Source organism: Acanthisitta chloris, unplaced genomic scaffold, assembly GCF_000695815.1.
Source record: "Acanthisitta chloris isolate BGI_N310 unplaced genomic scaffold, ASM69581v1 scaffold2241, whole genome shotgun sequence".
Taxonomy (NCBI): Eukaryota; Metazoa; Chordata; class Aves; order Passeriformes; family Acanthisittidae; genus Acanthisitta; species Acanthisitta chloris.
Genome location: NW_008655333.1, coordinates 48,568 through 63,856, shown reverse-complemented (window position 1 = coordinate 63,856; position 15,289 = coordinate 48,568).

Below are 15,289 nucleotides of genomic sequence, written 5' to 3'. Positions count from 1 at the left end.
TGGGTGTTTTGGAGAGCATTGCAAAGATTTTATTATGCCTGGGAGCTGTGAACATCCCCAAGTTCTGGCTGAGCTGCGACAGGGGAGGCCAGAGTGGACTTCTCTGGATTCTTCCTCAGCCCTGCAAGGAGACTAAATCAAATCCCAGGGATTTTCAGCCTTTACTATGTTATTTTGGAAGACCCTGTATCCATTTGAATAATAACTGAGAGGAGGGCACAGTGTTTAGGAGCAAGAAATATAAGGCTGAGATGTTTAAAACACACACAAGCATTTGTGTTTCCTCCTTCTAGGCAATGTTGTGGCAAAGCAGAAATACAAGGAGAGGATATATATTGAAATAAAGGAGTGGGAAGAGCACTTGAAGTCTAGAAATGCATAAAGCACTTTATATTTCAGCGACATTTACTTTTAGGGGTTATATTTTCAAATGTTAGCTATCATTAAAAATATAAATGAATAATCTGGGTGAGCACTGGAGAAAAATGTGTTATGGATGTGGATTTATTTTTAAGGCCTCTGTGAGGCTGTTTGTAAGAAATTTGCTATAAATTCTTCTTAAAGGTAAAGACATAGATATCTATTTTATATTCATCTTTGGTGTTTGCTTGAATTCTTCTAACTGATATGAGTTTAGGAATATAAAGTGAGATTATGGGTAATGTGCCACAATCAGACATCTCCACTCTCTTTCATTTAACCCACTCAAGATTTGTTTTTATTGCTATTCTTCAAAACAAACCCCACGAACATTAGGGAACGTGGCTTTAATTAGGAGTAATTTGTATGTTGACTTCTACCTTTGAAAAACATTTGTTTGGGGTTTTTTTCAGCTAAATTAGAATGTTTATGGCTTTCTGAGGAAAAAGGCAAAGCAGAATTGTGTTTCTCACTTGAGAGCCAGGTGAGGTTGGGTTGAAACTGGTCACTCACTGAGGCTTTCTGTGGTCTTAGCTGCAATTTTATATAGAAATAAGTCTCTCTACAGTCAAATTTACCACCTTGGCTGGGTTCAGATTGAAGAAGGGGAAGTTTAGGTTGGATATTACAAAAATGTTTTTTACTCTAAGGGTGGTGAGACACTGGCCCAGGTTGCCCAGGGAGGCTGTGGCTGCCCCAACCCTGGTGGTGTTCAAGGCCAGGTTGGATGAGCCTTGAGCAACCTGATCTAGTGAGGAGGTGTCCCTGCCCAGGGTTGGTGCTGGATGATCTGTAAGGTCCATTCCAACCCTTCAATTCTATGATTCTGTGATTCTTTGACTGGGGAGATTTGTGTTTCCCAAGACCTTGACAAACCAACCCACAACTACTTGAGGTGAACTAATTTGCAAGTAAAGCTGCTGCAAAACACACACACAAAAAATGAGTCATAATGATAAACAGTTTTTCTCTCTGTTTCCTCCTTTGTCTTTTTTTAACCATCAAGTTTAAAGCTTCTCCGGTGCTTTTTTTTTCCCGACTTTCGAGGAGACAACTGACATTCTGTGGTAAATGGAAGAAAGAGCAGAGCAGAACTGAAAATCCTCTAATGCACTGACACTAACTTGCCCTCTATTGTTGAAAATGAGCAGGCAATCATGATTGTTCATCAAATGGCTCCTAATGCAGTTAAAGCATTCAGCTATAATTTCTCCTTGCATTTATAATTACTGTCATAGACTGCACACCTCAGTGAGCAGATTAAAGCTATAAACTATTTAGCCGTAGCTTTAAGATGAGGAACTTGATTTGTCTGGCAGCAGTTATTTGTTAGAGAGCTTGACACTTCACATAAAAATGACTCAACTTGATGAAGAACAATGCAGTTTAAGCAATGCAGTGATTTTAAATCAGTCATTATACCACGCCCTGGAAGAATTGCAAAGCAATTTGTTAAATGATATATAGGACACGTAGATAACTGTATGTGTTAAGTATACCAAAATAGAAGAGTGTTTTCTTCTGTGGGTTTTATTTTCTCATCCCTCTGGAGCAGTAGGAGCTGCTCTGAACATCATGTTGCACCATTAGCCAACATGTGTGTTACATGGGCAAGGACAATTGTGTGATTAGTAGTCCAGAACTCTGTTTTAGAGGATTTAGCTTCATCTTTCATTTCTTCTTACAACAAACATTGAAAGCTGAGAATGGAGAATGAGCCATGCTGGGATGTCTCTGCCTGCAGTGGTGTCCACCACGATTTTGTAAGCAAGCCCAAGGGTTCTGCTCACACATTGTCAGGCAGAAAGAGAGAGTTCATCACATGGAGGTCTTGATGATTCACTTCAAATGGGACTTTTCTGATAACATCTTCCTGGAAAATGATGGTTTCTCAATGGGAAGAAAATTCTGTGGGAAAGTCCCATTTTCAAATAGACTTTGTTGGGAAATCTGGGTAAAATTGCTGAGCACAATCATGGAATCATCAAGGTTGGAGAAGAGCTCTGAGGTCATCAAGTCCAACCATTAACCTGTCACTGCTGGAACTCCTAAACCCTAAACCATATCCTCCAGTGCCAGATCCAGATGCCTCTTAAGCCCTTCCAGGAATGGTGACTCCACCACCTCCCTGGGCACAATGAAGGAGAGGAGACAGAGGGAGGAAGAGACATAGGTTGGCTTTAAGACAGTGAGCCCATCCTCAGCAAGGAACCATCTCCAACCCATCCCTCCTCCCTCCAAACAGTCCTGTCCTGGTGAAGCCTCAGTTCCCCTAATCCCATGGAATGTATCCCTGTTTCCTCAGAGTGGTAGATCAGGGTATTTTTTTTTTAATTGAGCATTTTTTAATTCTCCAAATTTTCCTGGATGGCATTTTTTTCAATCCAGCCATAGTCTTTGTAAAACCAATAATAGTGTGTTCTGGGCTTCCCTGAGAGCAGGGTCAGGCCAGATGATACATCAGATGGTGTCAGCACAGATATATCAGTGCAGATTTACTGCCTTTTTATGAATACCACAGGTTGCTATTAAGATCAGGATTATTTAACATTGCATTAGAGCTTCCAACCCACTAGGTCAACCCATATTGTTCCTGGGCTCTGTATAAGCACACTGTAGATGACAGTTCCTGCCCCCAAAAGGCAGGAACTCTTCTGCTCACAAAGAAACAGCAACTTTTAAGTGATTTAACCAGATTTTAACTGACCTTGAATAGCACCTACCTCCTCAAGCATTCAGTATTCATAAGGATATCAAAATCTTGTCTTCTCCTTGCTGCACCTGATATTATTAAAGGCTACAGCCTTCAGAATACATAGCAGAACATTCCTACCCAGGGAGATTTCAAAGGAAGGCTACCTGAGTCTTATTTATACATTTTACACCTCAGCAATTGAATCACAAAGATCAATAACAAAAGGCAAAGGCAGGAGCAGCATCCAGCCCTCCAAAGCACCTTCCAATCAAAACAATGTCATTTAGCAGGATGATCCCTCAGTGCAAATATGATGGAGCACAGATGGAAAATGAGGAAAATTATAGATATGGCTTTATGGGAGGAGGAAAGGGGGAAGAGATTTTTCACTATTTATTGGGATAATGAACAGATAATTCATGATTATTAAGCTGTAGTCTTCAGGCCTCATCCTGCTGTCTCTTCCCATCTCCTGGCTCAGCACTGGGTCCACGGGAGGCAGGATCAGAGCTTTGCACTGGCTTTCACACCTCAGCAGAGTCAGGCAGGACTTCCCTCAGTGCAGACCCTGCCTGGGAGAAGAGGAATGAGGCAGAACACACAGCACACAGCACAGAGCTCATGTCTTAAATGTGATGGAGTTTCTTTTCCACGAGCATCTCCCCTTCAGGCAGGGCCAGCAGAGCCTGAGTTTCCAGCCTGTGGTGGCATTAAGACACCACATCAGGCAGCAAAATCACAGCCCCTGAGAGATCCAAGGGGGCTGATACTCATTCTGCCACCTCCCTGTGTCTGGAGAGCCTCATGTCCCTGAGAGGATGAGTGGGTCAGGCTTTCAAAGGTGTGAAGTGGCAGGAGAGGTTTCCTGCACTCGAGTTGGGATGTGGTGTTGGCTCTGTAGGCTCTCCTTCCCAGCAGATGGGCAGAGGGGATGGCTGTGGGGCACTGCAGGGTCCCAGCAGCCCAGAGGAGCTGCCTCAGGGGTGGACACAGAGGGGTTGGCAGCAGCTTGCTGGAGTGGAGGCAAGGAGGGAGCCTTGGGGCCAGGGGGAGACTTGTTCATCGTAGTAAATTTACACAATCCCTTTATTAAAACCAAACAGTTCCTCCTGCCCTCCCAAATCCCTCCCTGCCAGCACTCAGCTCTCCTGCCGGGGGTCAGCACAGGCAGCAGTGGGGGAGGGAGGGCTGGGGGAGTGGAGGAGGTTGTCATGTCTAATGAATACCCTGAATGGATCGAGATATATATTTTTTTCATTTCAGAAAAGGTTCCATTAAGAGGGAGACAGCCCTAACATGTGCTTTGGCCCCTCATCAGATTTATGAGTATTTGCTCTGCTCTTTAATAGGAAACTCTGCAGCAACTGCCACCTTGCCTGCTCTCCCTGAGATACACAGTGGCTTCTCGGGGAAATGCACTTCATTATTAATGTGAATTTGTACGTTTTTATGACACTGCTTGGGGGAAGGGGCAGGCAGAGATTTCCTGGTGATATATGCTCATTTCTAACCATTTATTGTCCCAGACAATCGAAGAACAATGATAAACATTGGTATAGAAAGTGGAGGGTGACATTTTCGAAAGGAAAGGAGAAGTGGCTCTGATGTGGTTGTTCCACTCCACCTCCTGCAGCACCTGCCTCAGACCAAGCAGCAGAGTGGTCTGGGCAGGGCAGGTCCTTCCTCCCCTGACCAGCCTTTCCTCAGGCCAGACAAGACTATTTTCTCACTGCTGTTTTACCATGGAGGGTGTGGAAGAAGGAGAAGGAAGTCTTTTGGGAAGCCTGTGCTGCTGAGGATCCTGGACCTCAGAGTGACTGGATGCTCAGCATTCCCATGCCCTGTACCCCTATCAAGTGACCCAGCATGGAAACTGTACACACAGCAGCAGCTGCAAGGCAAACAGGCCATGGAGGAGAAAGGCAAGGGGACAGGGATGTGGTTTACCAGGCAACTGGTTTACCAGAATGTTCTCAGCATCTTCCAGTCTACCTCACTACAGCCACGCTCATCCATGATTAACACAACCTCACAAGAGCTCCAGCAAGTGATGGAAATGGTGTTTGGGCTGCACTGAAGAAAAAAGATGCTCAGCCTTTGAGCTTACCAAAAACAGAGATCAGAAAGGCCACGACCTCCACATGTTCTTTTGTTCCCCTTCCCTCCTGCCTCTCCCAGAAGTGCTCTGCACAGTCTGGTGAAGGTCAAGACCAAGTTCCACTGCCTGTGCCACGCAGTGCCTCAAGCTCCAAAAGCCCTGGAGCTTGAGGGAGCTTCCCTGGTCCCTGCTGGGACATTCAGTCCCTGCATTGCTGCCAGGCCAAGCTCTCCCTGCTCTGTGGAGCCTGTTGCCTCCAGCTATGAGTGAGCAAGTGCCATGTTTTGTGTTCAGTCTCTATTCCCTAGTCCTGAGCCTGCACAATGCTTTGTACCAGGAGATGTGCTGACAGCTGAACACTGCTGAGACTCTCCTTGTGACATTTTTCTGCTCTTCTCATCAAGCTGAATAGCAGTGAGATAAGAACATGACAACAGCCATACAGGGTTAGGCCAGTGGTCCATGTGTCTGTCCTATCTCTAGCCATGACCAGTGTGAGTGAAGGACATGACAGATATAGTCCCATTCCCAGAGCACTCTCAGCCTCCAGCTAACAGTTCAGGGACTTTTTCAGCTGAAGATGATTTGTCCCTGCACCCTGAGCTGCAGAGAACACGCCAAAGGCCTTTGGTGTGGTACACAACTGCTGGTCAGTATCTCCATCACACAGCTCCACTTCTCTCTTAGTTCAAACCAAGGTTTGGAAGAACCTTTCTGTCCAGTTCCCTGTCTCTACCTTTGCCACTCTCTCTTCATGTGATCTCTGTACACTCTCCCTGTAGCCACATGTGCATCAGTCAGTGCTCCAAGCACAGCAGTGGCTACGCTGTACCAACTGCATTTCTTGGGGACAAGACAACTGGCACTGGTCACATTGGAACTGTGTCCTCATGGCTACCAACTTCCTTTACAGGGCCATGAAAGAGACTAACATTGCCTTTTACTCACAGTTTGATCTACATCCCAAGGGACATCAGAGAAGAAGAGACCCTCTGGGACGAGACAATACTGTGGCCTGTTTCTGCCTGTGTTCATGTGGAGTGAACATGTTGCTCTTCCACTGGAGAAGGGCAAGCTCAATACTTCATGCTCACTCTGCCTTCAGTGAAGACCAGACCAGCACAGCCAGCTGTGGGTGGGCTCCCAGGTCATTAATTCACTTCTCTCCATAATCCATGGAACCCTAACCTATTGGCCTTGTTTTTTTATGGTGTGAGACCCAGGTTTGTCATCCATGGAGAAAACGATGAGGGAAGTAATTCTGTTTATTTGATCAGTGTTTTTAAAGCATTGTCTGTACTCCCAGGAATTATGTGGTAGCCTTCTTCTGCAAATCCCAAATGCATGAAAACATAACCCTCTGTCTTTTTCCAAAGAGATCAGGGTGAAAGTTCCTACATTCATATTTCATGGCTGGAAGAAAAAAATATCAACAAGAGTGATAAGTAGAGCCAAAACGAGTGTAAAAGCACACCCTGTCATTTGTTTTCCATGTGCCATATGTTTTCTGAATCCTGCACCTCCCACATACAAATCTCATGCAATGATGTGGGGTACACACATTACTCAGGATTATTTAGTTAAGCCCTGCCTATGTGGAGGGAATTCACTCTCATAAAGTCAAGCCACTGTGCTTTGTTTTGCTTTTTTTGCTTATTCTGGATTCATAGAGTAGAAAATTAAAGATCCCACTGTGCCAGGCATCATGTCATTTGGTTTTAATTTAATTCAGCTCTTCGATTCTCTCTGTTTCTCCTTCTCTTTGAGTATCATCGGTAGGTGGTCTGAGCATCAACCAGAAGATTTACTGGCAAGACTAAATGTATGAATGCTATGAACACATTGTTTTTTCTGATATGATTTAATGACCTTTTTGGCATTCCCATGGCTGTTGAAATCTTCCATAATATTTCCCTTTGGCAGTCAGAGCTCCTGTTGATCAGGTGAAAGCTGATGCAAATGTCAAATGTCAATAAATTTGTAATCCATAAATGTTATACTTGATGCTGGAGTGAGACTGTGAACCAAAGTGCAGCAGGAGGCACCGAGGACATGGACTGCATCTCTTTGTGGCCAGAAACAGACAGGAAAGGGCTGTCACCTCCAAACCCTCTCCATAGTTAGCCAAGCTCTTTCCCATCCTCATTGTCCCTGTTCTCTCTGCATGTTTTCTGAACTGCTGAGCTTTGCCAAAACAGTTTGTGCCTTGCCTTTGATGCAGGTTCTGTCCCTCATTCTGCCTTTGACTCATCGTGTGAGGTTGGGATTTAACTCCTCTGTTCAGAGGTTTCAGAGGCCTCCGAGTTTGATCCTGGAAATGATTAGTTATGCCAGATATTCCAGGAAATTAACAACACCACTTATATAACTTAGGTGTTGCAGGAATGAGTCATGACTCATTTCTAGTTTTAAGAAGCTTGGAAAGGACAATCCAAGCCTGATTCTGTATAGAGTGAAGACATAAGAACAATCACATCATTTCCCAGGAGACTTTCTTAAGGACCCTCCACTTTGACCTTTGGCTCTGCAAAGCTCCAGTTTGTTTGACATTGAGAAAAAAGCAAATGTGTGAACACAGTGCCATGAGCATTTGCACTTTGAACATGCTGGGGCGGAACAGAACTGAACTGGAAAAGGCTTCAACAGCTAATGTACTGGGGAAATAGAACAGAGGCATTTACTTAATAACTCAACTCATTCCTTTAGCTCACCTTGTAGAGATTTAACCTTTGAATGAGAGAGTCCCTAGTTCAGAATCCTGTGTCTCCTCTGTCCTCATGTTAATTTTTAAATTATATATCATTGTTGAGAGGCCCTTGTGTTGAGCATTACAGGCTATTTTTCATGTCTGAAATGGGGAATTATAACTGAGCATTAGCTACTGGCTATAAATCACACGGAACAAAGTGGCATCTGCATCTACTCAGTAACAAGAGTGGGAGAATTGTAACGTGAAACGAGAGAGGAGAGAGGACACAAATGTGGTAGCAAAGATAATTGTGACTTGAGAAAACTAATGGTTCTTCCAACTGTGTCATGCTCTGGACTCTGCTCTCTGGAGCTCTCCACAGCCAGTGTTGTAAGTGCAGAGGCACAAGGAGAGCTCAGTGGGTCTGGAGGGCAAACACAGAGCTGGAAGGTGTTTTACACCCTCCCACCCAGCACACTGCAATCCTGCTGGGCCAGAGCTGGGCTGAGGGAGCCTTTCCATGGCCTGAAATTAGTGGGTTTTTTTCAGTTCTTTCACTTTTGAGAAAGCTTCCAACATCTTTTCTGTCCTCGCTAGGATAAACAAGATCAGCCTGTTGTCCTATGCCACTGGAAATTATTTGGTGCCTTTCTAAGAGAGATACCACCTTGCACTCAGGACAGCACCTGGCACAGTGCAGTCCTGTGCCTGCTGTTGGGTTTGGGGCCTGATGCATCAACGGCTCAGATTTTTAAAGAGACAACTACACACATCAGGGTCTCCCAGGATGTTTGTTGCTGCCTGTCTGTTCACATATTCCTCATTTTTGGGGTCATACACCTCCATCTGTCTAGCACCAGCCAGTGGAGCTGCTTCACAGCTAAGCAGGAATTAGGATTAGTTCTCCCTGCAATCCAGGGAGAAAAGGGAGCACAGAGCTCCACAAGAGATTTTACTGAAAGGAAAGCTTCAGGTTTCTTTTGTAGCAGACAATAAAGAAAGCAGACTTTACAGCCAGGCTGGGTCAGCATCCTGGCAGGAGGCATTTGCTCAGGAGCTGCCAAGGACAGGGGTACCAGGAATCCTCCTGCTGTTGTCCAGTCAAGGTGACCTGCTGATTGATAAGGTGACTTGCTGATTGATACAAAGTCCTTGGCTGCTCCCTTACTCAGTGTCCCACTCTGGCAACAGTTTCCAGGATTAAATTCAGTAGTCAATACTTTATGTCCCTCACAGCTTCCCAAGGACCCCTGGCCTTGTCCAGCACTCCATCCCTCCATGGTGGGCTCAGCACCAGTGGTCCCCCAGCAGTAGGATCAGGTTCTGTGTGTGCAGTGTTTCTGGGCCAGGAATATTCTCTGAGTAACAGCAACTCTAATAGATGCTTTGCTGATCAGAGACAGACCTAAAACCCTTCTTAAAAGCTCTGCAGAACAGAGACCTATGTGCTATATGTTTATTAGGCTGTTCAGCAGTAATTCAGGCAGCTGAGAATGGTTGAGGACCTGGTCCATCTAATTGTGTGTCTAAATCATAGTTTCACCATGATTCAGAGGTGCTAACGTTACAGCCTCCGCAGAATGGCTCAGGTTATATGGTCAGGATCCTGTGGATGGTCAGTTTGTATCATAAAATCTAAAATTACAACTTGCCCCATAAAGCTACTGCCTCAAATTTATTATATATTGCAGCACAACAAGCGAATTCATACTGGATGCAGTATATGGCCAGACAGTAATGTGAGCAGGGGATGAAATATTCCCCTCCCAGCTCATCGGTACCTGTTCCCTCGGAGCAGGATTGAATCACCCACATTCACCAAAGTAGAGGAGGTCACCAGGAATGCACAGAGCTCTCCCAGGCTCTGGAGACAGGGGAAGGACATCCCACCCCTCGTGGCACGAGGCCCCAGGGTGCCTGAACTCGCAGCTCTCTGCACATCGTGCACACCAGAGCTGAGCTCTCAGCAAAACCCTTTAGTGCTCGTCGTAAAGAATCACAGCTGGGAGAAGGGATGAGGGGAGGAGAGTGGGGACAGGCAGGAACAGGCCCCATGTAAATCAGGAGTAACTCCAGTGCAGCTCTGCTGAGTTATGTCGCTGTCACTCGGACATCAGATCCGAATCACCTCCTTTACCTGCGAGAGCCGAGTGAAATATCTCCGTGCCGTGTGTCCAGGAGCCTGCTCAGCCTCTCTCCGAGCTGCTGTCAGCATGCCCAGGGCAGGAGCATATTTTTTCCCTTACTGTTGTACATAAGGGCTGTGCTGCAGCCGACAACATGAAATGTGTTAGTTCGGTTTGTTCAAAATGGAGAGTGTTTGTTAAGTGTTGCCTCTTTGATGCTGCGCTGCCATCTCCATCTTTGTCAGCATTGCCCATCTTTTTCAATCTAATGAACTCCAACCATCAGTGCAACTTAAGTTGGGCTGTCTGTTCTTGCATAGTTAATATTAAAAATGTACTAACAGTGTGGCTGCGAAATCAAATTATGCACATAAATATGCTGGCATAGCAGAGGAGGCGGCAGAAGCTGAAGTTAGCAACATTGATGCCAGTTCACATTTGCAAATCAACCGTCAATCTGTCATTAAACATGTTATCAAATGATGATAAGTGTATGCTTCTTGCTTGCATTGGCGCGCTGATTCCCGATGTTGATGTGCATTAATGGGATAATGTGCATTAACATAGTCTTGCTTGGATGAACACAAAACATTTTTTATCCGTCTCAGTTTGTTTCCCCCTGTGGCCCCCAAGTAAGTGTTTTGTGTTATCAAATTGCCAAAAAATGGGAAAACACATTACTTTTAATTAGCAAAAAAAAAAAAAATAATTTTTTTTTTTTTTTTGGTGAGTCTTGGGTGGGTTTGTTGGTTTTTTTTTATTTTTATTATTTCATTTGGAGCCAGGCTAGTTCCTGTGTGTTGGCAGTCGAGGTGGGGAGGGCACACAAAAACATTCTTCTGCCTTCTTGAAGTACAACAATTAATGTCAGGAACTCAGAGGCTGACAATTATGTGCTGTCTTAATGCACTACTGGTCCTGCCTTGCAGCCCTTGCTCCTGACATGAGTGATGGTTTCTGTTGGGGATCTCAGGCATTCCCAGCCCATTGTGTACATCAGGCATGGCAAGCAGGCCTTGAGCTGGCTCCAGTGGTCACTTCTGCTGGCAAACCTGCAGAGCTGGACCTGGAGAGCAAACAGCACCTAAGAAGTGTGTGGATGCTCTAGGAGGGAATGGACTGTCTGAAAGAGCTTCCCATGCTCTAACCTGACTCTCTTATCCCCTCCTGCAGGGACCTGAGTGCTCAGGGCTCCACTCACAGCACACACTGCTGCTAAGCTTCCAGGGAAGGAAAAATATCCTGATTGGAAAGAATAAAAAGTGACTAAAGGCATTAAGCCATTGATGATCACCCAACTATGGACAATGTCTGCCACATGGGCTCAGCACCATGGGGAGGGATGGGTGAGCTCATCCACTCCCAGGGAAGCTCCTTTGCCTGGGAATGATGTGAGCAAAAAGAAATACAGGATCTCTGTTTGTTGCTTCTGTTTAGAATTGAGCTGCTTACCCAGTTGAGGAGGAAATGCACCAGAGCAGGAAATGCATCTTTCACACTTTAGGGACATGAAGGTTTGCAAAGTCCTTTAAAAAAGTCAAGGAAGCAAAGTTTTTCCACCCCTTTCATATTTCTGGAACAGTGCTAAAAACATGGTGATTTCTCCAAGGTTTTACATTAGAGCAGTACTAGGAAGGAAGAGCAGTATGGATAATGTCTGGTCCTGTTCAGTTCTTCCAGGAGTTTTCGTAGGACTTTACCAGTGCCGTTAGCAAATAAGGCTCTAGACTTGCCTTAAAGGAAAACCAATCACTTCAAGTGTTTTATTTTTAGTTTATAAGCTGGAAAATGATTTTTTCCAAAACTTTTATGAAAGAGATCACATTATTTTTGTGTTTCTAAAACAGCAACTTTTTCTCTTGCATTAGAAATGTTTAAAAATTGCTCTTAGTCTCTGCTCATGAGTACAAATGACCTCCAAACACGGGCTGAGTTAGCTTGAATCAAAAAAAATATATACCTAGTAGAATAAGAAGCTTCTACAGACTATGAACCTTTTGGTAAATGGGTCAAACTTCTGATCACTCTTTCTTTTTCCTCAATCTAATAATGCCATTAACTTCAGGCATCCTATTCACATCTCAGATTTCTATTATCTGGATGATTTAAAGGCAAAATAAAAGGGAATAATTATTGATTTTTTTTTTTACATTGTCTTGATTTTTTTTAAAGTCAGCCATTGCATTTCCTATTCTGTCTAGATTGTGGATCCATGAGCACAAGTTTCATAATCATAAAACTCTAATAGCAGTAATTGTGTTCCTGTTAACCCTAACTGCAGTGAGTTTCACATTTTCCACTTCCAAACCAAGGAGCTTGTCTTCTGATACAAAGAGCTTGAATTTAAAGTGTCTTTTCTGTTACACATCCATTACTGGCAGAATTTACCCAGCAACATTCCTCCTTTTTTTACAGTCGTGTAGCTCCACGTTGCTTCTACTCCATGAGCTACCTTGAAATTAACTTGTCAAACGTTCATCCCACTACTTAGGGAAGATTCCTAATCAGATGAGTGGACCCATTTGTCACGACTTGGAGGTGCTGGAAATCAGATGGTGCTAAAAAGGCTCACAGGGAAGGCTGTGAGGGACTGCTGTCAGGCTCAGTGCCTGGAAGGGGTTGGGTCTATCAGAGGTGGCATTTGGAAACCAGAGTGAGAAGTGTGTCTTGGTGGCTCATTTTCCACATTGACTTTGACCCCTTCAATGTGTCTCCCTCAAAGTGCTTCATCATCATGGCCCAGATCTCTCTCTCTGCCTCTTCAGGGCACTTGGCAAACACTAGAACAAGGTGGAAAAACTGTAGGAAACTGAGCAGTGCAGAACTGAACCCAAACTGGAATAACTGGCCATGTCATGTGTGGGAGAAGATCAGATCTGGATTCTCTCTGTGCACCTCCAGCCACTCTCTGCTCTGATCAGGGGTGTTCATCAGGAGCACTGATTCCCCAGTTTTCATCAGGCAGTGTGGAACAGTGAGGTGTTATTCCTCTGCATATATCAAAGCAGATGTTGAGTAAGGGATGAGCAGGCACAGAGTTGTGCTGCTCCTCCTCTCTGCTCTCCCAGCCTTTATTCTCCACACTGTATCTCCCTCTCTATTATCTTGGGCCTGACTTTGGAGTGTTTTCAGATTTTGAAAATGGCAAGTAATTAGTCAATATGTTTTCACCATATGTATCAAGCTCAGTAAAGAGGCAACCAATGGCCTTTGTCATGGCACAGTGAGCGCTCGTTTTTCTCGGCACTTCAAGTTACGCCGAGCGTGTGGCGAACGCCAGAGGATTTAATGAGCAATTCCACAATGAAACATTTGACATCAGCATTCACAGTTCAGCACAGTTCACCAGGCTGGGGTGAGGCCCCTTTTCAGGTCACCTTTGTTTGTGCTGTTCACACCAGAGCTCGTGCCCGAGCTGCCTCTCCCCTGCCTGGTGCCCTGGCTGAGCAGAGAGTGGGGAGATTGTTATGACTCACAGTGGTCTTGTTTTACATCTTCTTGGCACAGATGCTGTGTACAGCGAGGGAGAATTCATGAAACCCTTTTTCCCTTCCAGACTGGCTTTTTTACTTACCCCAAGCAAGTTAATGCTTATTTTCCGGATCGAAATTCTTTGCTTTGAGGCTTCCACTGTTGCTGACTGTTAACAATCTTTAAAAAGGTCAGAATCTGAGCTGAACGCTGCTGATATGAAGTGGCATTTGCCCAAATATTGCCATCTCCTGAGCAAAAAGACGTCCAGTGTTTTCCAGGGAGAGATGGGCTAGACAGCAGCCTTGCCTGGGCTCTTTTCCTCTCGTGGGAATACTTTGCTCCAGCTCTCTGGGGAACAGGTCTCTGCATTCCCCACTGGGTTTGGTTAGATTTGCAGATCAAACACTTGAGCTCAGCCTCAGTTCAGTGAGTTACAGGTAATTTTTTTTGAACATTTTGGGGTGTTCACAACAAATAATCTTCAATAGAATTGATGCCACAGTGTTTTAGTGCAGTCGTGATTGAAATTTATGTGGCATTGCTATTGAAGTCAATAGGACTTTTTCCTGAGTGTGTTTTGCAGGGTTCAGTATCATTAAAATATGACAGTTAATAGTCTTGTTTATGTTATTATATTTAATGAATAAATATATCAGTCTGAACATCAAACTCGGTTTTGTTTATACTCTTTAATTGTAGTCTTATCTCCCCCAGAAGCATGTTATATCTTTTAATTTTATAATTATCCACTTTATTCATGTGTGACACTCCAGATCTGCTGCTTATATCCTGTGAGACATCCAAATACAAACAGATGGAAGACAGGAAACCACTAGGAAATTCAGATCTGGATCTGAATCCAGGTCCCTGTTCTCAGAACACTCCACACCTTCAGGGCCAAGGTCTTGGTTTGGGCTGTTGGATGAAGGAGCAAGAGTTGGAGAATGGGAGTCTGATTTGTACCATATCTCTGAACATGAACCATCCACAGGGATTTTACATGATCCTTCAACACCTAAATGTTCTCTGCCTCTTGAAAGGGACCTGAGCTTTAAAGACAACGAGGGGGCACTTCTCACATGGCCTTTTTTGAGGTTTTTCACAAGGAATTTAAGATTTATTGGGCTTGGGAGAGGGAACAGAAGCATAAGCACAACTTTTTAAGTGGTTACAAGACTTGGCTGGAGAGGGTAAGTGCCAATCCATGCTCCAAGGAATGTTTGGGTTGAACTACAGCCATGAGCAAAATGCATTTAGAGCCCTCAGGACTAGAACTTCAGGATCTACCTCCCCCAGGGAGCAACCCTCAAGAGGCAGCAGAGTGGTGCCCATGGACATTTCTGCTCTCTCAGTTTGAGATTTGCTTCTGTGAAGCTTTCAAAAACCAAACAGAGGTTGGAAAATGCATATTTGAGTTCCCTACAACCTAGCTGAGTGCTCTGAGACCAAATAAATCCAGGAGTCAAAGAAAAAGTGTTTTAAGATAGTAAATTCTAATAAGCTTACAAGAGAGCAGGTGGCAAGAAGAGACATGTGCAGGCAGGTAACAATAAAAAATACCTTCCAAAAAAGGCTAAACTTCCTCAGGTACTGAAAGCAGCATCTTTATTTAGTATATTTTTACCTTCTTCTTATTTGGTTTATCTAGTTACTGGGCAATATTTTCACCTCTTTGATTTAGAAAGCTGACTGACACCAAGTGAATAGTTTTCCCAGTTAGCACTTGAAGAGGAAAATATCATAATATTTAAACCAGTTTTGAAAACTTTCCATGAAAATAGGGGAAG